A 27,614-nucleotide genomic window follows, 5' to 3' on the forward strand; every position below is an offset into this window, starting at 1 on the left:
CGATTAATGTTTTCTGCTCAGCCCGTTTTCGTTCTCAGTAAATGCGAGTTGTCATGAGTGGTAGAAGAATCTACGAAATTATCGCCAAATCCCTATGGACGAAAGGCGCACACACCTTTTTATGCCCACACTCATCACACACACACACACACAGCGCGCTAATACACACGATTCTCAGCATAGCACGGCTAAAGCCAAAATACATTACGTCTCTCAGGCACTTTATGCGTATGGAACGCATTAAGAACCATCACGCATACGGTTTACACTCAAATATAATAAAGAGAATTTTTCATTTTTGATGGTCGTTACTGTCAAAAAGCATTTGACTATTCCATTTAGATATTTTTTTTTTCGTCTTCTTCTTCTTCGAGCTCAGCCCCATGCTCACTCTCCTCCGCTCTGGTTCCTCGACAAGAGCAATTTCGTTATATTTGCACAATAAAATTTTCATTTCAACTACAACAATGCTCATACGCAATGCTACCTTTATTGCGACGGTAACAACATTTTCTCGGATAATGCATACACCACTCACACTTACATTCGGCCTGCCGACTATGTCGCTAACACCCGAGTAGTTTAATTTAATTTCATTTTTCCCTTTCATATACGTATATATATCATTTTTGTATGGCATCATCATTTTCATGCATAAGCATCAATAGAATTATTTTAGTCGAACTGCCCAACACCCTCGGGCCAATATAAACTAGAAGTGTGTACACATACACACGTACAGTATGCGTTCCATTTGGAAAAAGCTTGTGTCGCTTCAGTAATTCCCTACTACATTTGCAAAACTATATTCGTATAAAACTATATAACTTTTCGACCAAATTTAATTACACATTTTCGTTTTTCGCAAACAAAGCAAAAATGGTTTGCCAACCAAAAATTGCCTGCATGCATTAAATATCTCAATCATTAGAATTTCAATACGCGCCAGCTAAAACGGCAGCAAACAGCAACGACGGCAACGACCAAAAAACACAAAATTTCCAACATTGTAATATAGAGTCAGTGCTTTGCATCCGGTTCATTGTTAATGCTATGAAAAATGGATGCATCGCAGCTCAAGCATGATGCCAAACTCAACAACAATTCACAAATACATACACACCGACACCGCCACACATTTTTCATTCAGCCACCGACAACCACGACAAATGAATTATAATGTGTAAAAATCCAGCCCAACACTTTACTTTGTATTTATTGAAGTTTTTTTCTCCGTTTTTGTTGTTGTTGGTGTCGTTGGGAAATTGAATCTTTCCGTGTGTTAGTGTTGCCACGATCAACAGACATTTTCAAGCAAATTTGCGAAAAACTCCTCACAATACAAGCTCGAAATGTGTGAAATTTGCATGATTCCAACGGATGCTCACCGATTTTCTTACACCCACTACTATTCTCGTACACCGCACAAAATTCAAATGGAAAACTTCTGAGTATGTATGTTATATGTGTGTGTGTGTGTGTGTGCGGCTAATTTTGCAGCTTAGATCTGCTGGCGACACCATCGGACAAAAGAACATCACCAGAAAGAAGGGGAGAGAGAGAGAGAAGCACAGAGGCAGAGAGGTAAATGGTGAGACAACGGGCCACGTGTCTAAAAACCAAGCGGTTAGTCAACAACAATTTTGCCATCTAAACCAGAATTCACAACTCAGACAGAATGTTCTGGTTTAGTTTTTGAAGTTTTTGACCAAATGAAATTTAGTTGAAACGCAAACACGTCTAATTGCAAACTTGCTCTTCGCAGTAATCGTGACATTTTTTGCTCTCGCTCCATATGTGTCTCTTTCTCTCCCTTTTCCTCTGTGTGGCACAGCATTCGAAGCCAGGTAAAAGTTTGTGGAAGGGTAAAAAATTCATGACAGCCAGAGAGAAAGAGAGAGAGAGAGAGAGAGAGAGAGAGAGAGAGAGAGAGAGAGAGAGAGATAGTTCGGCTTCCTCACTTACCCTTGTTCTGCGAAAATTATTTGTCTGCGGATGTGAATATTCCAAACGTGACGACAGTCTCGCTCGTCATGATGGCATTTGTGTTGTGCTTGCACTTTTCACCAGTTTTAGTTTTGAGTGGCTGTCCTGCTTTGGAAAATTGATTTAGTTGAATTTTACTGTACCGAGTTTTTTCTCTCCTGTTGTTGTTGTCGTTGCCACCAAATTTCCGTGCTTCCGTTTTCAACTAAAAATTTAGTTTAATCCAGATCGACGCTTCCCCGTCGATTAATGCCACATATATACACACACAGCATGCGAACAGTTGTAAAAAAGTCAGCTTTAATATTTCACTCGTGTGTCGTCAAAGTCATAAAATACCGAAAAACCCATAAACTCGGATATTTAACCTAAAAAAAAATTCTATTGCATTAAAAATTAATGTGCGATTGAAAATTCGTTCGTTGTTGGTAGAAATATAAATCTCGAAATTCCTTGAACTATAATTAAAATGTTCGTCGCGGCTCAATAAAGTTGCCATTAAAATCCCGGTAGCCCACAACTAAACGGCGTTCATAAAATATTCGTCGCCCTTCTTTGCAACGCGCAATACCACTCTCATGCCAACAACAATCTCCTGCTTAACTAGTGCACAGCAAATTTGAATATTATACGCTGAATTATATTGTGCGTATTAAATCGATCAATTTTACAACTATAATGTTAACTTTTATGACCTCAAATGATGCTCAACAGTCATAAAATACTAATTTTAATTGATCGGAAAAATCGTTTGGGCAATGGAAGAGAGCACACGCCGGCTGTAGTACTAATATTACTAGTATTTAGCCCTTTGGGAACTGTAGTATTTGCCTGCTTTTGCCACCATCGTCTTCGTCGCAATCGTCAATGACTTTAACGATGACGAAGTTCGACACACGCTTCACTCCACATAATTTCTTAACCTCAAAAGAAAATGCCATCGAAAGAGGTGTATCGTGTGATATATTCAAAAACAAACACACTTTTAATGGGCTATTATTTTCATATATCGTAACAACGGCAAAAGCAATAAAAATGGTAACGGCAACGATCGACGAGTGAAACATGCAAACAGCCACAAAATGAGATATAGTCAGTCAAACAACATCGAAGCGGAAGCTAAATCACAAAATAAAATATCGGATTTCGAATAGCGATTGAACGATTCATGTGCCGTGTGTATTTTTGTCGGTTGTTTTCGGTTTTTCGCTCTCCTTTTCCATTGTGTTGCCTTGCCGTGCGCGCATCGTATTTTCTCACCGTTATTTGAAATTGATAAATAGTGAAATTTAATTTTCTCGCTCGTAAAATTATTATGTGTACATCTCGAGGGTGGCGCTGAACAAGCACCAATAATATTTACGTTCCCGATTATTTTTCAACTACTGCAGTTTCGTTTTACATTGCGAGTGAATGTCGCATGGCGGTCGCGAAGAAAAAAAAGAAGATAAATCGCCTTCTTCACTTTCGGTCTTTTTTACGGGTAGAAGATAGAACAGCCGAGAGAGGAGAAGAAAAAAAACGGAAACAAATCATGAAAAATCGGTAAAAAGAGTCGTAAAAACGCACATGCTACACAAAAGAGTACGGCTTTAATTACGGTAGCAGTGCCAGGTTCGAGCATTAAACTTTGTTTCTGTGTCGTTTCACTCCAATTGGTCTGGGCCAAGTAAACTTTTCTACCTAAATCAAAGAATCTTTTGTGTGTTCCAATGAATCACTTCTCAGTTTTTTTTTTCTTCTCTTCTTTCATTCACCTTTCCACCAATGGCCAGCCTCAATATATGACCAAATTTTGCCATTGAATTTTTTCCTTGGCTTCACCTCTTATCAAATATTCATGCATTTGATTAGAAGAAAAAAAAATCCGGCAAGATTAGAAATCCAATTCGAATGCCAGCCGCTATATAGCCGTGCATCTCTTCCAGTTTTTCGGCCTGAAATGTGAATAAACTCGTTTTTATCCATACACAGTCAAATGCAACATATGCTTTTCATATTCACTCTCGAAATAAATTCGAATTTCTGTTTTGTTTCATTTGTTTCGGCACAGCGTCCGATTTACACTCAATTCCCCTGGAACTGTGCAATCTGTCACAAAATATTCCAATTCCAATTCGAATGTGATGCATTCCGATGTATGAGACGTCTGGGATTTATAACGCAGGCACAATGTTTGCCGTATGATTGTGGGCCGCACGAAATGCCGAAGCACTTTAAATGACTCAGCTGAAGCGATTCCAATAAGACCGTTGTCACAATGAGGAGAACGTGCACGGAACGAGTCAAATTCATGGGTTAACCACTTCCATTGAGTGGAATTCATGCAGCGCTGGCGCACCAATCCACAGTGGAAACAACAGACGTTGAATTCATCTCATGCATAAAAACACCGTGGCTCTCGCCGAGTGAGTGGAATAATATTTTCGGTTGGTTTCGCTGCTTGTTTCCAGTGCGTGACAACACACAGCAAAGATATTCTCACTCATGTTATCGCTGTGAAAACGAAATCGAATGAAGCAAACACACGGAAAGAAGGCAACAAACGAAGCGATAGGTAGAGGAGAAGGTTGCCGCACGACACTCGATTGACGAAGCATTCAGTTTGTACCAAGTACTCAAAACGATTGGTTATGTTACAGTTCGCTTGGTCATTTTCATATCACAGCTATTATGTGAGGAACTGAAGAAAAAGAAAGAATCAACAACAAAACGAGTTATCACGCGCGCGGCATTCCAAAACTACATGGAACTATCTCTATCCTTCGATAATAAACTTGAACAGGAGCAAAAGAATCGAACAGAACATAAGTGACGTAGCAAAGAAAAGTTGAAAAACGAAATCAATTTGCATCGAGTGAAGTGAAGAATAACATTAGAGATAAAGAGCAATGTGAATTTCAAACGAAAATTGCCGATGAGAACAAACAAATAAAAAAAAAGTGAAAAATATGCAACAGTGGTAAAAATGAAACAATAATCAACTGTCAATTAATGAAAAAAATAGTGAAAAATAATTTTCGGCTTAAAAACAGTGAATTCCGTAGTGATTGCAATTAGAAACATAAATGAAAACACGAATTGAAAGTGAGTTCTGTGCATTTTTCGAAACAAATTGAATGAATTTTCCAATGATACTGATTTTGTTAAAAATGTTCAATGAAGCATGGCGAAAATTCTTTTATCAAATCAAAAGCATGTTTGCTTCGTGTTACTGTGAAATTCGCGATATTTTTTTCTCTCGATTTTTCACATTTGGTTCGTAGTGGTATGGAATAAAAACCAAGTCTACAAATTATGTTTTTTTTTTCGGTGATGTTCTCATTCGTTTGCAATGCCTGCAATTGAGTGTATTGTGTGAAATGTTTTAGCGGATACAAAAATACGGATTCGCTTTGTTGCTTCACATTTCTAACTGATACCGAACCGCATTCGCAAAAATCCATATTCATTCTCTCGATACCTGAACATTACTCGAATTGTGCTTCATTTTTCGCATGAAATATTTTCCATGTGATTTTCCGTTTTGGTTCTCATCGGTTCGTTCGCTTTTTTTTCTTCTTCGTTTGGCTAAGCATTTTGCACGGTTTGACTTAAAAAAGGGTTTCAGAACGATGCTCATTTCCACCGTTGTGTATACAAAAACGAGAAAAATGCACGTAAGCAAAGCGTTACCCAGCAAAAATCACATGAAACACAAAAACAGACACACACACAACAAAAAATGAAATTGTGAATTTTCCACATCTATCGATCGGCTGGTTTATAACCCGCTGTCCGCAGCAGGCGAATAAATAGCAAAACAAAACATGAAAATTTGCTGTTCTCACAACGAAATCGGACTGATAATCTCGGTGCCTGTGTGCGTGTGTGTCTGTTTCGTCTGTGTTCAAGCCAGTGCTAGAGCCACAGTGTTAAATCACACCAAGTCGAGATCTAGATTTGTTGTCGCTGTGCACACATCAAACATTCCCTCAAATAGAGACAAAGTCCAAAGGGACGGGCGACGAAAGAGCAACACAGTTTTGGTTGGGTGCAAATGAAAATGTGAGCCAGGAGGATTTTTGTAATTTCAATTTTCATCTTGGTTCATCTGATTTCACACATTCAACGCAGCAAAGCGTTTTTTTGCCTGTCTCTCTCTCTTTCTCTTTCATTGCATCAACCGAAAACACATGGCCTATTCGGAACGGTTATAATAGTAAATTGATGTGCATGTCACCGTCGTCCGTCAATTTCACAAACACAAAAACCACCAAATGCCATGCCATCGAAGCGACACAAAAGTAGACAGCACACGATGAAATAAAAATGAATTCAACGCATTGAACGCGGCGATGGCAAAATGAAAATATCAATCAAGCATAACGGTATCAGAGGCAGAATAACAACCAAACTTGCCAAACAAAGTGCCAAACAATCTATCGAGATATGACAAACTAAAAGAAAAAAAATCAACGATTTGGTGTGTGCATGTGTGTGTCTTGTCGTCTTCTGAATTCAGCAGCCGATTTTATTTGATGTGTGTATTTTTTTGTTGGTGCGGGCGTGTGAATAAGTGTACCGAAAATCGTTTCGGTTGCTTCTCATCGTCACTGTTCCATTTTGTGTCGGTCTGTCTTTTTTCTCCTTCGATTCGCTTCGGTTGGATCCAGTTCATGCCCAGTGCTCACGAATTCTCAACGCCCGAAAATGACACGATGAAAACAAAATTATAACAATTCGATTATTACGGGATATGTGTGATAAAACTGACAATAATATTTGTGTTAATAAGATTGCGTGTGAGCATATGCAATTGAGTTAAGGATCCGGAGGCGCTCCGGTTTCTATGCAAAAGCAGAAAAACGAAGAATCCTCTGATGATTTTTCAGCCGGAAAACTGGCATAATAAGCACATAAAAATAAATGTGGGTAGTGTGTGTGTGTGTGTGTGTCTCTCTTTCTGTGTTTGAAAAGCGAAGAGAAAAACACACAGTGAAATCAATATGCCAAAGCGTTCTTCGTGCTGAAGCGCGTTGAAAATAGCAAGGTACATCAAAGGAAATATACGATGAAATGAAAATTATGCAGTTTGAAGGGGAAAATTATTTCACATGGTGAAAGAATTTCGCTTCAAGTCGACGCGTTGAAACGTGAACATTATATCGCATTGATACCGTGCTGTGGCCTGTCTTCGTTGCTTTCGTCTGATTGACATTCAAAATTCCGGTTTTTGTGTAGATGTGTGTTCACTTTCTTTGTGTGCTTCGTCTTCGTTCTCAACATCTAATACGTTTTGATTCAATCAATTGATACGCTTTGCAACGTGTTTCTTTTTATTTGTTGTTAGTTTTCGTCTTCAACCAGATATATTCTATGTATATGGGAAACGTAATCGAACAGCCAACAGTCACACGAAAGCACGATTCACTCGTTTCAGTTTCATTGTTGTGCTGCTGCCATTCTACCGACGTCATCGTCATCGTTGTTCGTCTGACTGTATCATACTGCGGAAAAAAAGAATGTTTCATGGTTGAATTGAAGTAGACGTTTGAATTGAAGTAGCCACACCAACCAATTTTACAATGGAATCCATTGGAATGGCGATGGAAAAAGAAAACACTTCGAAGCGTGCTGTGTTTAACCGAAAACCAAAGCCAAAGAATTTAATTATATCGATTTTTGTGGAAAATAAGTGCCAATAAAACATATTGGATTTGTGTGTATTTTGTGTCTAGCCCTATCACGGAGGGCCGACCGTTTATCCGGTCGCGCCACCGAAAAAACAACAACACCAGAACGAACACGACAGGGAAAAAATAACCATACAATCGACACACAAACACACACCGAACAGACCGAGACACAAAGTCTCTCACTCAAACGGAATGAAAATTAGTCCAATAAAATCGATCGATCATTTTTTTTGTGTATTCTTTCCTCGGTTTTATGTTTGAGCGCATTCGATTTGCCCCGGGCAATGCCGGCATCTGATTGAAATGTTAGAAAGGAAACTCTGAAACAATTCAATTATGTAGTTAAAACGCGTATGGGCAAAATATAGCCGAATTGGTGGTCGGCATTCTTGATTTCATTGTTGTTGCCGTTTTTTTTATCATGGTTGAAGACGGTTTTTAAAGAATAGATAGCCTACCAAAAACTTATGTTTTATGTGTGTGGAAAATTCGGAAAAATCGTCTTCGTCTTCGTCTCTCGATCCCATTCAACACTTTAATTTTCCAGCCAGTCGAAAAGTATGCGATAAGAGCAAACGGCGTTTGTAATTTCGACGGGCAAATAAATGGGATTAGAATTGGAGTTGTGAATTCATAATGCCGTTTCCCTCCATCCATCGCAATCGTCGGTCGTCGGTTTGTTTGGATGAAAATTCCACTTGGCCGAATGAGTTTTCACATTTTCAAGTGAAATTGCAAATGTATCACTTTGGCTCTGATATGCTTCTTCTCTCATTCACTTGCTCACAATATCACTTAATAAACTTCAACGATGCTTTGGGCACGATACTCAGCACCATCGAAATTGAATATGTTCGACTGGGAACAGTCGGAATACAACATTTGTACGGTTGATTCTGTGAATTTATGTTTATGTTGCCTCAACAATTCGCGTGTACACACAAAGTCATTTCAATAAACGTCTAAATAAATATCAGCCCCAATGCACATGCCACTCATTCGCCACATTGCGCGCTCACAAAGCCTGCATACCGAAATGAACGAACGAAAGAGATAGAGGGCTATCGACAGCAGTATGGTCGCTTCACATTTAATTTATTATATTTAAAGACATTAACGGATCCTAAATGCATTGAAAGAATTAAATTGAGCTCCTCATTTATTTCGAACGCGCGCGGCCGTGCGCACTCGACTCGTGTCGGCTCTTGAATGATAGCTACTCGTAAGTGGCAAGCGGAACAAGTAAAATGAAAAACGATCCAAAATCAAACAAACTAACCAAACGCACGGAGACCAAATGAAACGCAATGTAAACCATATAAATTCGTATTTATTTGTAATCAAATATTGTGTGTGAGAATATTGTTGTGTGAGCTGAGCTCGACAACTCCACCTTATTGCTTTCACCGAGTCGATTTTTTTGGGCTTTTTTTTTTGTTAGTCGACCGCACGATGCCATCGCTTATAAATATATTGATAGCGAAAGAAAGAAAACAACAACAACAACAGCATCAAGAACACACGTTGAAATTAGAATTTCCCTGTGGAATATCGTTGTCGTCGTCGTCGTTGATTTTACGGGCCAAAGAGGGGCCCTCTCTATTGGATGTTTGTACATTTGAGTGAGTACTCGCACCGGCAACGCATTTCAAAACAATAAAATTTCAACATTTCATTGCTGGGTGCACGCGTGTGTCGTGCTTTGACTCTCCCACTACTACCCTTGACAATTGTGCTCCGCGTTTGATGTGGTTTCGAATTGACGTTCTATTTTTTTCTCTCTCTCTGTTTTTCCTTTTGGTTTGGTTTGGTTTGGTGTTTTTTTCCTGTGTCTTTTATGTGCCCATCTCAACGAGCATACATTAGCGAAAACATTAAATAGCTAGTACATGCGAACCAAAGCAACAACACGAAACAAACAGTAAAACGACAACAGTGAAAAAAAAAGCTTCAACAATAATAACAGTAATAGCATTTCATTGGAATGGTTCATTTCCTGCGTAATGCGTGCTTATTAAGGCGACTTTGTTGTTTTTTCTCTTTCTCTCCCTCTACTCTGTCACATAACATTGGGTTCTCTTTAACGCCTTTAATAAATATTATTATTTTCTTTTTTCTCCTCTCTGACTTATTCCCTTTCCATTTAGATAAACAGCATTTTGGGTGCTAATGAACTTCTATCAAGAAATACATTCAATTACCTTATTTATGGTTGCAATTAAAAATTAATAATACGCACAACCGAAAGAGACGCAACGCAGCACGGCAAACAGAAAGCAAGAGTTGGGCCGACGACGACATCGTAGCGCGAACTTTTTGACAGCCTGAGCCAATCGAATCCCAAACACCACATCATCATCATCATCATCATCCCAAATGAATGAGAGTTCAAGACATTCCATTTGGATATTAATGAAAATAGATTTGATGAACCAACATGAAATTGAAGTGAATAAGTAAAACGCAGCCAGACGAACATTTTTGTGCTTGTGTTGGTGTATATTTATGGTGTGTTTGGATTGCGAACGTTTAACTGGAAAGCGAAAAGAAAAAGGCAAACACACGGTTTTCAAAATCCAAATCTCAAGTGGTGTGGCATTTACCTTGTTTATGTATGATATTTTTGTTGCTTTTTTTTTATCGCGCGTTGCGTTTTGATTGCTGAAATAAAATTAGGAAAAAAAGAAAGAAAAAATAATAAAAATATTATATCGTTTGAAGTGTGCGTGTGTTTCGTATGAATCGTGTTGAAGTAACGAGAAAAACCCTCAACGGAGAAATATAAAAAAAAAGTTAAAATAAATTGAAAAAAATAAAAACTCATGAAAGTTGAAATGAATGTGCTTGAAGTGGTGCATTGAGAGAAGGTGCGCGTTTGAATGTTCATTAGAACGACGGACATAGTTCCAAATTGAATTCGGATTTTTGTTTTTGAACATCTTGTTTGTGGTTGTCGTTTTTTTTCCCTTCTTCGGCTGTTTGTTCTGCGTGCAACGGTCCAAAACGAAAAAGAAAAGGAAAATAAGAGATTACATTTTCCGATTATCGCCACAGACACACTGAACGTTCGGGAACGCGACTCAAATCTCCGATAAATTTTCCCAAGTGTATGCAAAAGATCCGGATAATCAACGAGCGTTACGAATCCTGCGATAATCCTGTGTGTCAAGGAAGCAATCAACACAGCGGATGCCACTTCAACCAACACACTTGAAATGGTAAGCATAATATGGAGCATTTTCTTTAAGCATTAGAAAGTTTGTGTGTTAATGAAATGTAAATCATCTTTCGGGGTGTGTGCTCTTTCAAACAAAACTTGGCCCGAAATTTCAGTGTGCCAAAGTTTGCTGTGCGAATCGGAAATTTTCCGAAAATAACGACAAACTATTCAAATGAGAGCTATTCAAATGAGTTTTTGATTGTTTTACTTGTAAAACTATTGGAATAACTTCCAAATGCTTCCACTTTGTATATACTCAGCTCACCGATTAAATGCACGGTGACCTCGAAAATGAATCATTTTGTGAGACGAAATGGAATTGACAAACTTCGACTACAGTGTTGATGGTTTTCGAGAATATTGCCATTTGGATTTATCGAAAATTGATTCAACAAAGCTATTTGTCGTCCACGTCGACGTCTCGGTGACGATGATTCGCTTAACGTTGACTGTTGTGCCATTGAAATGCGATTAAATAATAACGTAAGCTCGTCGACTGATCTAATCATAGCATTCGAAAATGTTGATTCAACAGCCATTAATGAGTTAGTTAAAATAACAAAAGCCAATTAAATAATAAATTTGATTTAAAAGCGCGACAATTTTCATTTCTCCTTCCCTACCAAAACGCCACACAATCGCCATTGTTCGAAATATTTTCATGATCCATAGTGCGGCTGTATATACTGAAAATGGCAAAGCAGCTCCATTAAATTTTAATTATATAGGAAAGTTTCTTGTTCGTCGTTTGTTTTCAGTGCACTTGTATTCCGTGCGAAGTGAACAGAACAGTCACTACCGAAAAATACTTTCGGCATCCGTGTGCAACTTTCCACCCGACAGTACATTTGACGCTGCTGTCTTTTTTTCCTTTCTCAGAAAAGTAAATGATAATAATTGTCATTGCCCTTGTCTCCTTCGAAATTCAGTGCAATTACTAAGGCTGTGCGACATTGTATGCTGTACTTATGCTCAGTCGATGGGTCGCTTGCCGCGTCGTCACTGCAAAACAATGTCAATCGAACATTCAACTGGAAGTATCGTTTAAAATTGTTTTTCCAAAAAATTTACTTGTGCACTCAAATGGGCATTCTTCTTCGTCGCACAACCCTCGGAACTTCGAAGACGGTTGTCTATTTTGTGGAATTTGCCGCATGCGATAGCTGCTCGCATTCGATGGATTGGGTTAATAAAAAAGTCATTTTATTGTGAATGAAGTGAAAATACTCATTCGTTGCCTCCGTTAAGATATTCCTACGCACCCACCAAAATGTGGAAATCTACTTTTACCATCGCCAAAAACTTCAGGGCCGAAAACAAAACGATGGCACAAGTGAAGCAACAGAAAAAATTCTCGATTGCTTTTGGTAAAGGCGAAAAACAGATTTCAACTTTGAGAGAGTTGAAAATGACGGCATCGCATTAGCACACAAATGTATGGTTTTTTCCCTTCTTCTTGAAGTGGATGGAAAGGGACAGCGAATCTTGCGAACTCTGAATGAAGTACATTTTGAGATTTCAAAAAGTGATTTGGCGGCTGCTGTTTTTTTTCCGCTCTGAATAGTACACGCCGAAACACAAGTGTATTTCCCATCCAAGCGAAAGAATGAAAAAAGCGAAGCTGATGAAAACGAGTTGTTTTCGAACGAGAGAGAGAGAGAGAGTGTGAGGGTAGTTTCCCCGCCTAAACACAAAACACTTCAAGTATACGCAACATTGCGATGTATTATATATACATGAATCCGAATTTTCAACGAGTCCACGTCAAATGGCTCGAAAATATTGCCGATGAAATGCGAATGGAGCGACAAATAGCAGACGGCTTAGAAACGATATTTTAACGATGACTGAAGCGAATGAAGCAGCGCCCCACTCATACCGACATACACTTTTTTTTATAGGATATTCTGCGCTGGATATAGATATTGCCGAAGCCTTATTACTTACCAGCGCACAAAATGTATCGAATTATCGACATCAATTCCTATTTGAAACTTATCCATTTTATTGCATATTTGTTTTTTTCTTACTCTCTTCCTCTCTCCGTGTTTGTTTGGGTGTGTGTGTGTGTGTGTGTGTGTGTGTGTGCTCCTTGCTCCAATTCCTGAAACGCCTTGCTATCGGTTGCCGTTGCTGTCGAATTGATTGCTCGTACACCCAAACAGTTTATGCGAAATTCTCATTTCCATAAATATTATGTATCGTGAGTGTGAACGAGAGAGTGAGAGATAGAGACAGCTTCGCATGGAAATCGATGCAAATATTAATTCGCAATTGATGTTATCGGCATGCCGAAAACTTTGGATCATGTATTTGTGATGTGTGTGTGTGTGTGTGTGTGTGTGTGTGTGTGTGTGTGTGTAAGCATTTCATGTTGAAACGTCGCATCGGCAAATTCAGTCAACGAATTATAATTGGAGCATATACACAGATGCGGACGACGGGTGGAAGCAATTCCGTATTTCTGTACTGAAACTATAGAAATGTATGTTCATCATTCTGGCCCTCTACAACTGTTTTTGAGAACTAACATCGGCTTTTTTTTGAGTAATACGTTCTTTCATTTGTTTGGCTATAATTTCTATTATATTCGATTTGGTGACCGCTATGCGATTTTTACGTTTAAATAAGTCATTTAAAATAAATCTGAATACATTTGAAATTTGCTGCCCCTTTTATAACTCATTGATTTCAGTCCTGAAAATCAGTTAATTTTCACTAGTTGCTATCTTGTTTTGTAAACAATGTGTACAACATTAACTGTCAATGGCTGTCAAGTGTCGTGTATTGAATATGACAGAATGCTTCAAAATTAAGTCGATAGAGGGCCAGAAGTTCGAACTGTCGCTTCCACCCGTCGGATGCGGAGCAAATGGGCAAGAGCGAGAACGAGCGAGAGAATGAGGGAGTGAGCAAGACCAAGCGAATACATTGCTGTTGAGCCGAAAATTCGCTTCTCTGTCATCGGTATTATTTAATCATAAATCGTTGAAGCAGATAAGTTTTAGTGCAAATACGATTAATATTTATGAGTTTGAATTAAGATTTATAGTTTGTGAACGGCTGCCGCATATAGTTTTGGCGGTCGAACGATGATTGAATATGTACTGTGTGTGAATGGCGTTAGTCAAGTTTATCAAAATTCGCTTTTATTGATAGAATAAGCTTTTAGGCCAACTGACATTGAATCACACAATATTTGGCTTAGTCAATATATATCCAGGCATTGAATTTTGACGTTCGATTACCTCACTCTAAACAGTTTGCTGTCAGTCGTAAATTTGCCCTTTCGAGTAGCTTGTTGACAATTTGGTCGTCAAAATTAATGCAATATCATACAATGAAATGCACAAACGATCCAATTTACTTTGTAAATGACAGAAAATGTTGCTGCGCTTTATTACTTGATTCATTGGCCTTTGTGATACGTTCGCTCTTTTTCTGCACTTGGGTTCGTCAATGAATATTAATCGTTCACTTGGTTCACGGAAATGGCATGAAAATCAACCAAAAGTTGAACAAAGTCAAGCGTAACATTTATTGCGTTCATTGTGCAGGTTTTTGTTGAACTTCTTCCTCTTCTTCTTAAAGGCACCAAGCAACCAAGGTTGTAAGTTCGGAAAAGCCAATAAAGCGTTAAACTATCGTCTTCGTTAAACGATTTTCTTTGTACGGCACAAGAATCCACGGTCCCACACACACACATACATACACTCAACATCCACAAAAAACGCTGATCTTTGATGCCTTTCAACTCGTTTTACCAAAGAAAAATCAATATTTAAGCGATTTCTCCCTTTTTTCTATGTGTGGATAAACGAGAGTTCGGTGTTTTTCGAGCAGAAAACTTTTCTTTAGCCGAGATTTCACCGAATGAGCCAAAGTGAATGAGTGTTCAGCGAAAAAACCGCCTCCAAAGAAATATAAAATGATGTATCTTCCTTATCTTTTGGCTTATAAAAGGTAAAGTATGAAGAAGTAAAGACAAAAAAAGCGCACACAAACGATGAAGCCACTGAGAAGACTTGATGCGTATACACGGCCACAAGCACACTCACGAGTAAGAGATGGAGATAGAGAGAGGGTTGGGATGGAGGAAACGTCAAAAGTTGAGCAAAATCTCTTCCAATTATGATTATTGCTTATCTTATCAACGTGAATTGAGGCGCTTTTCATTCCGTTTATTGCCCCTTTGCCCGTTAGTTTCCTTTTCCTTCCACCATTCGAATTCTGGGAAGGGGGTTTTTTGCAGCGTGCAAAAAGGGCACATTTCATTTACAATTTGACTCTTTTTCTATAAGCTACCATATCAAAATCCCGATACAATGACGCCATCTCATCAAAATTTCTCATCTCACCCACACTATGGGTGAAACATTCACGTATTCAATTTTAATTATCGCAAATGCGGAGAAACAAAAGGAAGCTTGGCTGTTTTTTTTCTATTTTGGTATTTTGCACAACGGTTGTTTGCTACAAAATATTACTACATTCATAAGAATCATCATCTTTCAACAGACTTTTTATGGCAACCGAATATATACTCTCGCTGCAAAAAGACCAGGACACAGTGAGTTGCAAACAAAAAAAAAACAGTTTATATTGCAAAATGTCTTGCTAGAGCGTTAGCTATAGTGAACAGTAATGAAAACTTTTCAAAGTTGTATAGATTTTGATAAGTGAGAAAGATAACTCCATTTTCGATGTCACATTCACTTGGGCTTTTATGCACACAAACAAAGCGTGGTAAATCCATGCGAAACAAATGAAACCAAGCCAACTGAGTGGCACATTGATTTCACCTGGCTGCCACTGGCAAAATATCCTAGCTCACTGGGCGCCCTTCATGCGAAGGTAGAAGGAGTCATTGAGAGAGAGAGAGAGAGAGAGAGAGAGAGAGAGAGAGAGAGAGAGAGAGAGAGATAGATAGAGAGTACTATGTGTGTGGTTGGTTGATACTGTTTTTTATGTGATGACAGGCAACCTGTCAAATTCTATATTGTGGCTTAACTGGTTTTTGTTGCAAAACATAAATACTCATTTTTGGGTGAGTGTTTTTGTGATTCAATAATGAAAGGATTCTGGCTTTCCACATCGATTCCGATTGGATGCACGGCAACAGAATATAGTAATATGACGTATGTACACCATGGAGAGATGCTATTTAAATGAACTCTTTCTCTTGCTCCTTTTCGCTCAATTCTCTTCAAGCATACGGCATTCGGTTTGGCATTACAAAAGCGTCCACACGATATGAAAACGAAAATTTTGGTCCCTTATCCGAAATGTATCGTCATTGTGAGCCCGTAACACAGAAACACAGTTCTGCGGGAATCACACAGCCAAAACGAAGGAAAAAAAGAAGAAGAAGTTGGAAAAATACGGCCAACGATATAGCAGAGATAGCACAACATGGCGTACACATATCCAGAAGAAAGACAAGAAGTAACTTTAACTTGTACGTAATTATTGCAATCACACAAAAACTTTTCGCCATTGAACGCACACACCACCACCACCACCGCTGCTGCCACTGTCGACCGACTGTGTTGCTCTTCTCGTCGTCCTGTTTATAGAGTTCTGGCAGTGAGCTCCATATTGCACACAATATATAACCATTTCCGTGAGTATTAATTGCATTATGGCACAAGGAAATGTAGCACGTATGCATATAATAACACCAACTAGGCATTCGGATAAACAGCGAAAAGACACACACACACACACACACACACATTCACATTTGGCAGCAAATCGGAGAAATAGAGAGAGAATATTATGTAAAAGATCCAAAAACAACAATGACTACTATTACAACAAACGACATCACCGAATTTATTATCGCACACACAATTACACTTAAGATGGCAAAACATAGAGCGACTACATCAAATGGCATAATATCGCTCCAACTCTCTGCATGGTGATTACGAACGAACTAGATTGAGCTGCAGAGAAACAGCGAGAATAGGAATATGAAACGCACAAACATTCTCGATGAAGTAGTTTATAGTTGAATGTTCTTTTGTTTATTGTATGATTTGCGTTTTGATTCTCAACAGTGCTATATTCTCATTTCGAGCATTGTTTTTTAGTTGTTCACTTTAATTGTTGTGTGTGTATGAGCTCCATACACACAGTAAATGAGAGCTGGTGTTGCTGTTGCTTTTATTGCACAAATTGCAATCCTCTTGTCGACTAACGAATTAAAATCAAAATAGAAATGTTATTCGTACAATAAAAGCTCTTGAAGTTATGATATTCAATTGTTGAGTTTTATGTTCTATTCTCGTTTCGTCTCTTCTTCTCCTGCATCGTCATCATTTTCGTTTTTTTTGGCTTGCATTTCACATAAATTTCTTAGAATAATTCAAAGAAATTTCAGTCATTTTTCGTCTTCAATCTCGAGTGTATTTTCATTTTGCTTTGGCAAAGGATTTCATTTAGATTAAAATTAAGGTTCATCTCATTGAATCAAATATGTGATATCTCCCTCTCTATCAGAGAGGGAAAGGGAGAAATGTTGCAGTCATTGGTTCATATTGCTGACGTTGCTTGGCTGGCTGGCTGGCTGTGTGTATTTCCGATGAAATCGGTCTAGATGTGCAGCGAACGGTGAAAAACGCATAAGCACTGAACGAAAGTAACGTTGAGGTTGTGCTGGGTTTTGCAGTAAAATTGTACAAATGTCTTCTAATATGTTCATCAAGCATAAATCGTTATAGTTTCCAAGGTATTTTGCCAAGTTCTATGCCACAGTGAGTGAGAGAGAGTGAGCATGTATGTATGTGTATGTTTTGAGCAAGCAAACGATTACACATTTCCAGCATAGTGGAGTGTATAGAGGCACCAGTCAGAGTATATCTGATAGAACATCGATACGCAACTTGTACACTGGCACATACACTCGTGGATGGCGAAGGAACTGCGGAGAGCAAAACAGATAAAAGACACATTTCCACTTACACACAAAAGCAAATGGGATAATTAGAAAACATTGTTCAACATATTGTTTCATTTGCGCAAAGCAATACACATTGTTTCTGGTAAAGTTCATCGATCACACATACACCACATCGAATATTGCTGCTACCTCTACTGTTGCTACCTCTATTGCTGCTGCTGCTCTCGCCACTCACACTCTCCGATGTGCGTTCGTTTCGAATGTTCGACTGTTTGAACGATATGTGTATGCTATGTGCCGAGTCACATGCCTCGCACCAGCGCTGCCATCGGTGTTATCGATGCGTGTGTAAAGCACTTGTTTTCGGGGGAGGAATTTTGCAATAGAATTTCGAATGCGCCTCTTGCTTCAAAATTGATTCGAATAATGAACATGCTGAACTAAGGGCCATTTCACATTGAACATGCATGATTATCATTTACACGCTGAACATGCGATAAATTTCCTCGGCACGTAAATTATAACAAAATGTTTAAAATTATTTAGCAGTGACATGGCATTCTTAAGTTGCTCACACAGACACTCTCTCTATAGCACACTTGTTATCTATCTCGTGCTGGCTTTCTCGTTCGCTCATTGATCAGGTAGACTCAATTTTCCTAATCGAATTTCGAGTGGTTCTCGCATTTCGATAATGTCTTGAAATAACATTGCAGTCATTCACTTTCTCTTCCATCCCTTCTCTCGCTCTCTCTCTCCCTCTCTTTCACTCCTCTTTCGATCGTGCCAATTCATTATGTGCATGTTGATGCGTTTCATTTGTTATATATGTGCACAGTCAAACAAAATTAAACTCATCGCTTCAACGTTTCACTTGCACCCATACGACCATTAAAAACGACGACTACAATCGATAAATGTCAATATGAATTATTGAAATTGCATTTCGGCACATTGCATGCAACCCAAAATCATATTCATTGTCTTAGACATTGACGCGCCAGCAGCAAAATGTGGTTTGTTCCGATCAAAAATAATTTTTTTTCTCTTTTCAAGTTTCAAACGGATTTTGAAGCGAATTCTTACGTCGATGTTACGTTCATTTGGCCCCTTCAATTTGTTTGACGGATTTCTTTTGAATAAGATTAGTCGACTGCCACTGGCATTCGATTGTGGCTTTCGATACAGCATAAACATTTTAACCTAATCCGCTAATACGTTTGCACACGACGGCCAAATGCTGTCGCTATTGTTGCGGCGGAATAATGCCGCTGACGACAACAAGAACCAATAAGCAAATATGGTTTGCTGGTTTATGAATTTTGTTTGTGGGTTCAATGGTTTTACTGGCTGTAAGTGCACTGCGTCAACATGAGCCAAAGTGGGACTGAGATAAAGAGAGAACAAGAGAGAGCGGTCGTGCTGATGTAATTGCTGTATATTGAAAATAATGGTGATTTCTCAGCATGTACTGCACACTTATCATGCTAATTTTGCCCCATAAGCTTGTCTCATGGTCACTTGCATCTAGATTACAAATAATATCCATTAATTTTGATAGGTTATTATTGTCGCAGTGGAATTAAGTTTACTTGAGTGCAATGCACACACACAAACAAACCAATGTCCGATAAATGGCCATTCTACATTGCCCATCATCGTCATCACCAAATTTGCTACGCTCAACTGACACTGACAATTCAAGACAAGAGCTGGAAAATCGAAAGCGTCATATAGAGGTGTGAATTGGATAATTGAAAATCAGTCGAATCCCTTAAGCCGTTGTTGTGGTTAAGTTGGAACTTTAAAATGATGCACCAAAATTACATTTCATCGTCCAATTTACCAAGAATATAGGTTCTACTTAAGTAATCAAAAGCGAAGCAAAGCAATTACATTTTAACTAACACTATCACATCAATGAAATTGTTGTGCCAATTGAAACTCATTTTCGACTTAATTATCGCCAAGATGTGCCGAAAATTCTCCAATTAACACTTTTCACTGGGGCCGAATTTCGATAATCTTTCGTTGCATGTAATCCAAATAAAGCAAAATCACACACACTCACGAAGAAAAAAAAAAGGAACAAACACGAACGAATGAAACGGAATGAAATCTCTTGAGTGCACACTTTCACATCACATTAGCTTGTCTTATCGGTGTGCACTTAGTAAAAAAAAAGGAAGAAAGAAAAAGTGTAAATGCTGAATTTAATTGGCACATATTTTTCGTTATTTCATGTGCTATCGCTGCTCGTTCGTTATCTCGCTCACCGGAAAAGACGGACGCGTTCGCTCACGAGCGCGCACGCACAAGACACGAAAAAATGAAACCCGAAAAAAGAACTCTTAAATCCTGCCAATTACCGAGTGATAAAATATATTCTTGTAGCTTATTTGGCGCAGAAATCTCGTCGAAAGCCATTCGCATGCATTACAAACGCTTGGAATTGATCTCATTGAGGTAGCGAGTTTGAGCGAGTGAGTGCTTGCCATCGCATCAGCTATCACCAATTTTCGTATTATGTGTACAACTTTTATTATTATAGATCTACGTGGATTCCATTCGTTCGGCGACGTCGATTTTTGTATGTTACGTGAAGTGAGCGAAACGAAGAGGCAAGAAAAAAAATGGAACGCACGGCATTCAAAGACATAAACGAGCGCAAAGAACGACACTTGAAGCATTTTTTTTTCTCTCTTCTCTTCGTTTCTTTTCTTTTCTTCTGTATACGAAATTAAGAAACGAAATGAAGGATGAGAAGCAACGTTGAAATGTACGAATGGAAACGGCAACCAAAAACGAAGAGATATACAATCAAATACCTGATAATAATAGAAAAGTTTATAGAAGAGAAGTGAATGGTTTGGTATGGTGTGGCGAGAAGAAGGGAAAATGGAGAGAGAGTGAGTGAGCGAAAAAAAGCAATGGCAAAAGGAGCAGGAAAAAATTACCTTTATTTCATTTATTTCATGTGAATTCCGCAGTGCAGTTACGTGAAAATGTGCCGTGAATGCGCGCCGAAATCGAAACGAACGGTAGCAAATTCAACGGAAAGCTGAAACTTCATTTGTGCTAAAACGGAGCACAAAATGAGGACAACGTCTTTGATATTCACACACTGGCAAACAATTTTGCAATCGTTCTCGCGCGCCTGCCATACAAACACTTGAATGCAAGGCGCGAGCGTGAGCTCCCCTCGTAAAAACCAATCTCGCAATGTGCGACAGAGATGTTGTCATTAGACACGACTCTATTTTGTGTGGCTTTTGAATATGAGATAATACGAACACAAGCTGATATTGTTATTATCTCGTCTTGAAATTCCACTTTTCTACCAAGATTGTGACTGTCGCCTTTCGTCTTCCCTCCTTGGATCAGCCATCCACTGTAAGATATTCGAAACAAAAAGCCACGACAAAGAAAAACAATGCCAACAACGTGAAATGCTGAACAGAAAAAGAAAAAATATTTCCAGATCCAAAGACAACAATTGCGACAACGATTTGGATTCAACGCGGTGCCGACAACGTCTTTCAACTCGCGAGTCTTGCACACGCGACTGTGTATGTGTGTGATTCTTTTCAATTCAAGATACTATCAGGTGCCATCGTTCCCATGCCACACACAGCTTCGTTACGAATGATGCGACCACATTTCACTTGGTAGCATCGCTTCCTACATACGCAATCACTGGTAAAAATACAAGCTATCGACGAAGGCACCCCAGTTGAAAGACATTGGCATGGCGAGAGAACCACACATTTTAAACATAAATACGATAATATATGGTTCTGCACGTAAATCCATTGCGCTTTAACATGCCTAACAAGCATTGATGTTTGTTGCAACCACCCCATATTTAACCAATTTCCCAGTTCGTTTTTTTTTATACATTCTTCTCATCTCTTTCTCCCTCTCTCGCACCCGTGAGCTCCTATTTTTTTTGCACGCGCTTTTCGAAGACTATATCATACTAGGAGCACCTGTAATGCTGGTAATATAACGTTTTAAGCGTTTAACAAGCATTCCAATAAAATGTCAGCATCAAAATTGAGCACACATAAGACACATATCAACTATAACATGCATAGGAAAATATATCGGTTATATGTAGCTAAATCCGGATGCTAAACCAAAAAAGCGAGACCGATTTCCTTGCCTGTTGTATGTGCGACACACTTTGTCGGAGCGGAATAGAGAGCAATACACGTTAATTTCCGTATAAAAACCTCAAAAAGCATATTGAACACTAAATGGAGCCCTGGTCCCAACTAACTCCTTCTGCACAATCGACTCGAAAACGCGTGCTCGACGGTGGCAGTAGCGGTCTCATTTTGCCAATCTCTCTATACATTTTACTCGCACATAAAATGTAATCAAAATCATTCGACTTATTAAACAACTCTCGGTATTTTCCTTGATGCGATGCCATTATAATCTTGTGTTTTACGACATCAACGTTTAGCAAAGCGTGCACCCGTCGTCGAACCGCAGCTTCCACGCGGCAACAAAAACCAAAAAGTCATTTTATATGAATTATGATGAAAAGAAAAAGAAACGACAAACACAAGCAGTTTTTTTTCCTGTGAAAAAAAAAAGTCGGCAATAACTTCTTTGGCTGTTGACAAACATTTTAGAAGCTTTTTTCCAAGTGTATCGGCAATTTTATGTGGAAAGGACCTCAAAGTAAACCTTTTATTATGGTGGTAGCACACGAACGAGCTTCGTTTGCGGATGGGAATTAACCGTAATATTGACGAGCGTGATGTTGGCACGGAATCGAAAACAATCCTAGCTTTGAAAAGGAAAAAAAAACATGTTATCATACTTTCTATTGATTGACTATCTCGATATAGCACGTCAATGGTGCTAGCACAATTTGATGTGGAGCGAGAAATTGGGGATCGTGAATATGTGATTGATTGGAATTTTGAAGTGTTATTGTGCGTCGCATTTCCTTTCACTCGCTCTTAGCATTTGTTTCCCAGTGAATTTAAAATAAATTCAGTAAATGATGTTTCATGCGTAGTTAAAACGCGTTCAATTTTCGTACCGTTTTTTCCTCCCGTTCGCGTTTTTTTTTTCTTCTACGCAGTATGTGATTTAGGCTGATACATGTATCTGTATCTTTCGCTCGAATAACGAGATAAATTCACATTTTGATTGAAGATATATCAATTTAAATTGAGATTTCGTTGAATACAAAACATCAAAATGCCATCTATGTGCCGTGGAATGAGATGATGCGAAACATTATGAAATGTTTTTATAATGCAAAAACAGCGTTTCAGCCACGTCACTCGTGTTACATACTCGCTTGAAAAGCAGGGAAAAAATCGTCAGGTTGACGGGGAAAAAACAACTTAGAAAAAAAAAGTATAAACCTCTCTTCAGTTTACTTTGGGTATTCTTGAGCATAAAATATGCTTCGCTGTCGATTGAGGAAGCTTTTCACAATTTGGTCCCTGTGAAATGTTTTAATGAGAGTATTTTGAAGACAAATTGAAAAAAAAAAAATAAGAAGAAGAAACGACGCCATCGTCGTCATGTATGATGATAGCAGTTCGTAATGGAATGAAGCTCAAAGAAAATTACGGAATACTCTGTAGGTCCAATATTTTTCGTTCCTTTTTCCAACAGTGGCCATTTAGATTGAGCTGTATTTTGGGTATGTTTATTTGATAGGAGGTGAACAAGACGGAATGACGTTCGGGCTGACATAAACTGAATGACAAAAACATGAGAACATTCACAATCTACGTATAACGAACATTTTAATCTCCTCAAGTGAACGATATTCCGAGGGTTGAAACATCTTTTCGTTGTGTACATGTTTGTTTCGTTAGCGTAGATGTCTAGTAAAGGTGGCCTTTGAATTTTGTCCAAATTACTGCACGAGTCGCTCGGTATATGAATTTTTCTTTATTAAAAAAAAGTTCCCAGCGTCATTGCTAAGTGGCCGTGTTCCATTCGGAACAAAAGCACATGAAAACTGAAGAAATCCAAAAACGAAGTCTCCGATCGAAGAGCGGCAAGAAAGCAGAAATGAGGCAGCATCATATCGTTTGTGCATTCAAATATTGAGCAAAAATAAAAAAAGACGATGGAAAAAAAGGCTCTTAAAGCGGTAATAACCAGTGAAAAGTAAGATGTTTGCAACATCCGCAAAGAAAATAAAACCGAAAAATGTTCATGCTGTGAAACAGAGAGTCTCACTCTCTCTCTCCCTCTCTCCCTCTCTCCCGCCCATTATGCAACCTTCTTATTTGGCAAATAAGATGCGAAAAGCGCACGGCGCCATTTTCCGCATCCAGTACCAATGCTGCAGAGAAAGAGCAAAACAAAACATAATCATGTATACTAAAGACAAAACATAACGAAACGAAACAAGAATCAACGGCAATAACAAACAATCAACGTTCTATACACACATACACACACGGTCTTTGATACAAGAAAAGCAAAGAAAAAGCTTTGTCGGTGGTGAAGAGTTCTGATACCTTCCAAATATCCATGGCACTCGTCTACCTTTTCTCTCGTTCGTAGGACTTATTTAAATTTTTCTACACAACTGCACAAGCGTTTTCGCTCAGCACATGCACACGTATACGAAAAAACGTCTTAAATAATAAATCAACAATAACATGCCCAAAAGGTTTATAATTTTCTCAGTCACGTATCATTTTTCGGTGAGGCTTCCTATTCACAGTGCTCTCTCTCTCTATGCCTTTTTTCTCCGTCTTCTCGTCAAGATTCTGGTGAGAGTGAGTAAGTGTGTTGTTGGCACGTTCATTAGATTTCGGTCGATATATTTGAAATGTTCAAGTTTGCTCCATATTCAATCACCTTTTGCTCCATATTGAGGTTTCTCGTGCTTTGTGTTCAGATGATATCCGACCAGATCTCATTATTTGAAACTTTCAACTTCACAAAACGTCTTCGGCACTCCAGTCGAAACGCAAACATCACCGAAAAATATTCCACACAAATACGTAGCGAGTGAAAATATTTTGGCTGGTGCAAAATGCGCCCCTTGAAAATATTCAAGAGTTTCAAATGAACTATATATCTAGTTCATACATGTTCGATGCAGACGTGAATTCAATGTTAGTTTTTCCACTCGGCGGCAACTGAATTAGAAATCGTTTGCACAAGTTCGTTTACAGTTCAGAGACTTTTGTCCGGAATTCAATTTGCGTTTTGGTGCAAAATTATAGATTAGAACTTTGCGAACGCGAATAACCACATTTCAAACCAAGAAGAGACATAGTTTTCAATTCACGCATCGGCCGGTTGTAAACTGTACCGTATATGTCAAACTGACATGTCTTATTCGCTGTTATGCTCGGCATCATAGCTTTTTACGATAACGCTTGTTTTGTGTGTATCACTTCAATTAGAGCGAGAGCTTTTTATATAGTCGCATAAGTGAATGGCATGTGATAACGGACTCATACACACATGCACACTAGCATGCACACATGCTGTAAAAACGTGTGAAAACAATGGGCCTGTGTGCGCACATCAAAGAAGATGGAACACGAAGCCTCCACAAACAACAAAAGACAAAGAACAATAATTGTAGTTTTCAAGTGTTTTTATGGTATAGCAGGTCCGGAACTTATGCCAAGCTGACGCGCATTAATGCCAGCTAATGCGTCAAACAGTTCTTATCGACTTTGTCAGCCACACAAACATGCCGGTACGTACATTCTCTTTCACAAAAGTTTCTATTAAATGTTTGTTTATGCGTCGATGAAAGAGAAATTCATTTTTTTCCCTTTCTTCTTTTCACTTTGGCTCATTCTCTGGCTCGGCCATAATGAAAATTTATCCACATAACAAACAGAACGAAGCGAAAATAATAAAAGCTAATGCACCCAACACACACACACATCATGTTCTATCGCTTCGGCGAACGCAAATAGCAACTCACCAAAGCAATGACATGTAAATACGAAACATACTGCTTAGTAGAGCTGTTCAGATTGGTTTATTTTTCTTCTTTGATAGTCGCTGCCATCGTCGCGGCAAATCGCACAAATATCCATATATTACTATCAAGCATTCGGCATTCGTCGTGACGACGACGATGTCGAAAGAAAAAAAAGTGTCAAATTAAGTTGCGTGTGCACATATATCAGGGATAAAAATCCGCACATAAAATGAGAAAAAGCTCTTTTAAGGGCGTACGTATGTGTGAACTCCGTATACATTGCATGGAAAAATTTGAATAATAAAAACGCAAAAGAAAACACAACAACAACACTCGAGCAACTCGAAAAACAAAAGCAAACGTAAACAAGAAGCGAAATTGAACGAGAAATACATTGGCACGACGACTGTGTTGAGAACACACAGGAAATAAGATGAAAATGGTGAATGAGGAGCGAGAATGAGGAGAGAAATGAAAGAAATACGTGTAAAGGCATGAAAGTGTGAGACATAAAAAGAAAACAAATTTGCCAGACATAATAAAAACATTGGAGTGCAAAAAATGAAGAGAGTGAAGAGAATGAGAGTAAAGCTACGGGACGCACAATGCGAAAGAAAAACACGAAGCGACACGGCATTGAGAAAGAACGAGCGAAAAACTGGAAAAATAGGCATTCCCATTCTGTTCGCATTGAGGTCATTGAGCTGGAGCAAAAACTAGAAGCTCGTTTCCCAACAAATGCAATTTGAACATGTATTTGTTGTTTCAACACAACGCATTTCCTAGTCGTCAACATCGTCGTCATTTCTAAACACTTCTCTCGCTCTCGTTCGTTCTCCGTCCACTTTTCTTCTCTCTCTGTTGTTTCACTGGAAAAAACAACAAAACGAAGGGCAATTTCCCGACACGCTGTATATGCCCGGAACTGCTGGCTCCATTCTGATGATGAAACAAAAATATACGAACTTAAAAACTTCGCATTTCAAATGAACAAATAAAGAGACATATAAAAATAAGGAAAATGAAACCATTTTTAACAAGAAAAATACGAAATGTGTACATGAAACATAATAACAGTCATGCTGTTCTCAGTTTATCAACAATCATCCAGAAAAAAGGTGAAAACTTGCGAAAAGTATTTTTCTGTTTTTTTTTTCTTCATGAGCTTTATATACGATGTGTATTTTTTGTGTGATTCGCTCGGTTTTTGAATGATACATTTCATTCGCTGCGATGGAAACCGACAGCAATGAATTTAAAGAGCGTAAAACTGGGAATGAAAAGTCGAAGAACGAACAGAAAGAAAGCAAGGAGAGAGAGAGAGAGATAGAAATGCGAGAAAAATGGAGAAAGACAGAGAGTTTCAAATCGCAATTGCTTTTGGAAAATTGTATATATGAAGAATTGAAACCAGGAAAACCGTAACAAGGGCAAAATGGAGAATGAAATGATGCCAATGGTCAGTGGCAGGTCTGGTGAAACGGTGCGGTTGCCACAATTTAATGACAGCATCCAAATCCAATTGTACATCGTGTAATGGACAATGAAAATTGTAACGAAATACACATCAATGTTACCCGTTTTATATACAATCATTTGTTTGCTACAACCCACAGAACACAACACAGAAGCGTAACAAGCTCTTTCGTTTGCCCACAGACACAACCACACATACACACACACAAACAATCCCAGCTAGCTGTGCTACGAACAAAAATAAATTTCCCTTCGGTAAATTTTTATCTCGGACGCTATCTAAACACTTCAGATAAGCTTTATCATCATGGTCTGCGTATGAATGCGAGGCGATTGCATCAATGCAGGAAGCAAAGTGTGAAAATGAAATTGATCTAGTGTAAAACAGATTATTATTATTATCAGCTA

The 27,614-nt window shown here is 38.6% G+C and overlaps 1 protein-coding gene across 3 annotated transcripts in view; it reads left to right on the forward strand.

The window, feature by feature from the left end:
• Window positions 1–3,077: 3,077 nt before the first annotated feature.
• Window positions 3,078–27,614, forward strand: part of LOC129568982 (irregular chiasm C-roughest protein-like) — a 110,391-nt gene continuing 85,854 nt past the window's right edge. The window contains exons 1-2 of one of the 3 annotated variants that reach the window (XM_055447330.1): window positions 3,078–5,073; window positions 9,812–10,882. The gene's annotated coding sequence lies outside the window, so the exon portion shown is untranslated. The remainder of the gene's footprint in view (window positions 5,074–9,811; window positions 10,883–27,614) is intronic. The other 2 variants (XM_055447333.1, XM_055447331.1) reach the window with 2 other exon arrangements.

This window comes from Sitodiplosis mosellana, unplaced genomic scaffold (assembly GCF_009176505.1).
Source record: "Sitodiplosis mosellana isolate CC-2019 unplaced genomic scaffold, AAFC_SMos_1.0 Smas_scaffold_30, whole genome shotgun sequence".
Lineage (NCBI taxonomy): Eukaryota > Metazoa > Arthropoda > Insecta > Diptera > Cecidomyiidae > Sitodiplosis > Sitodiplosis mosellana.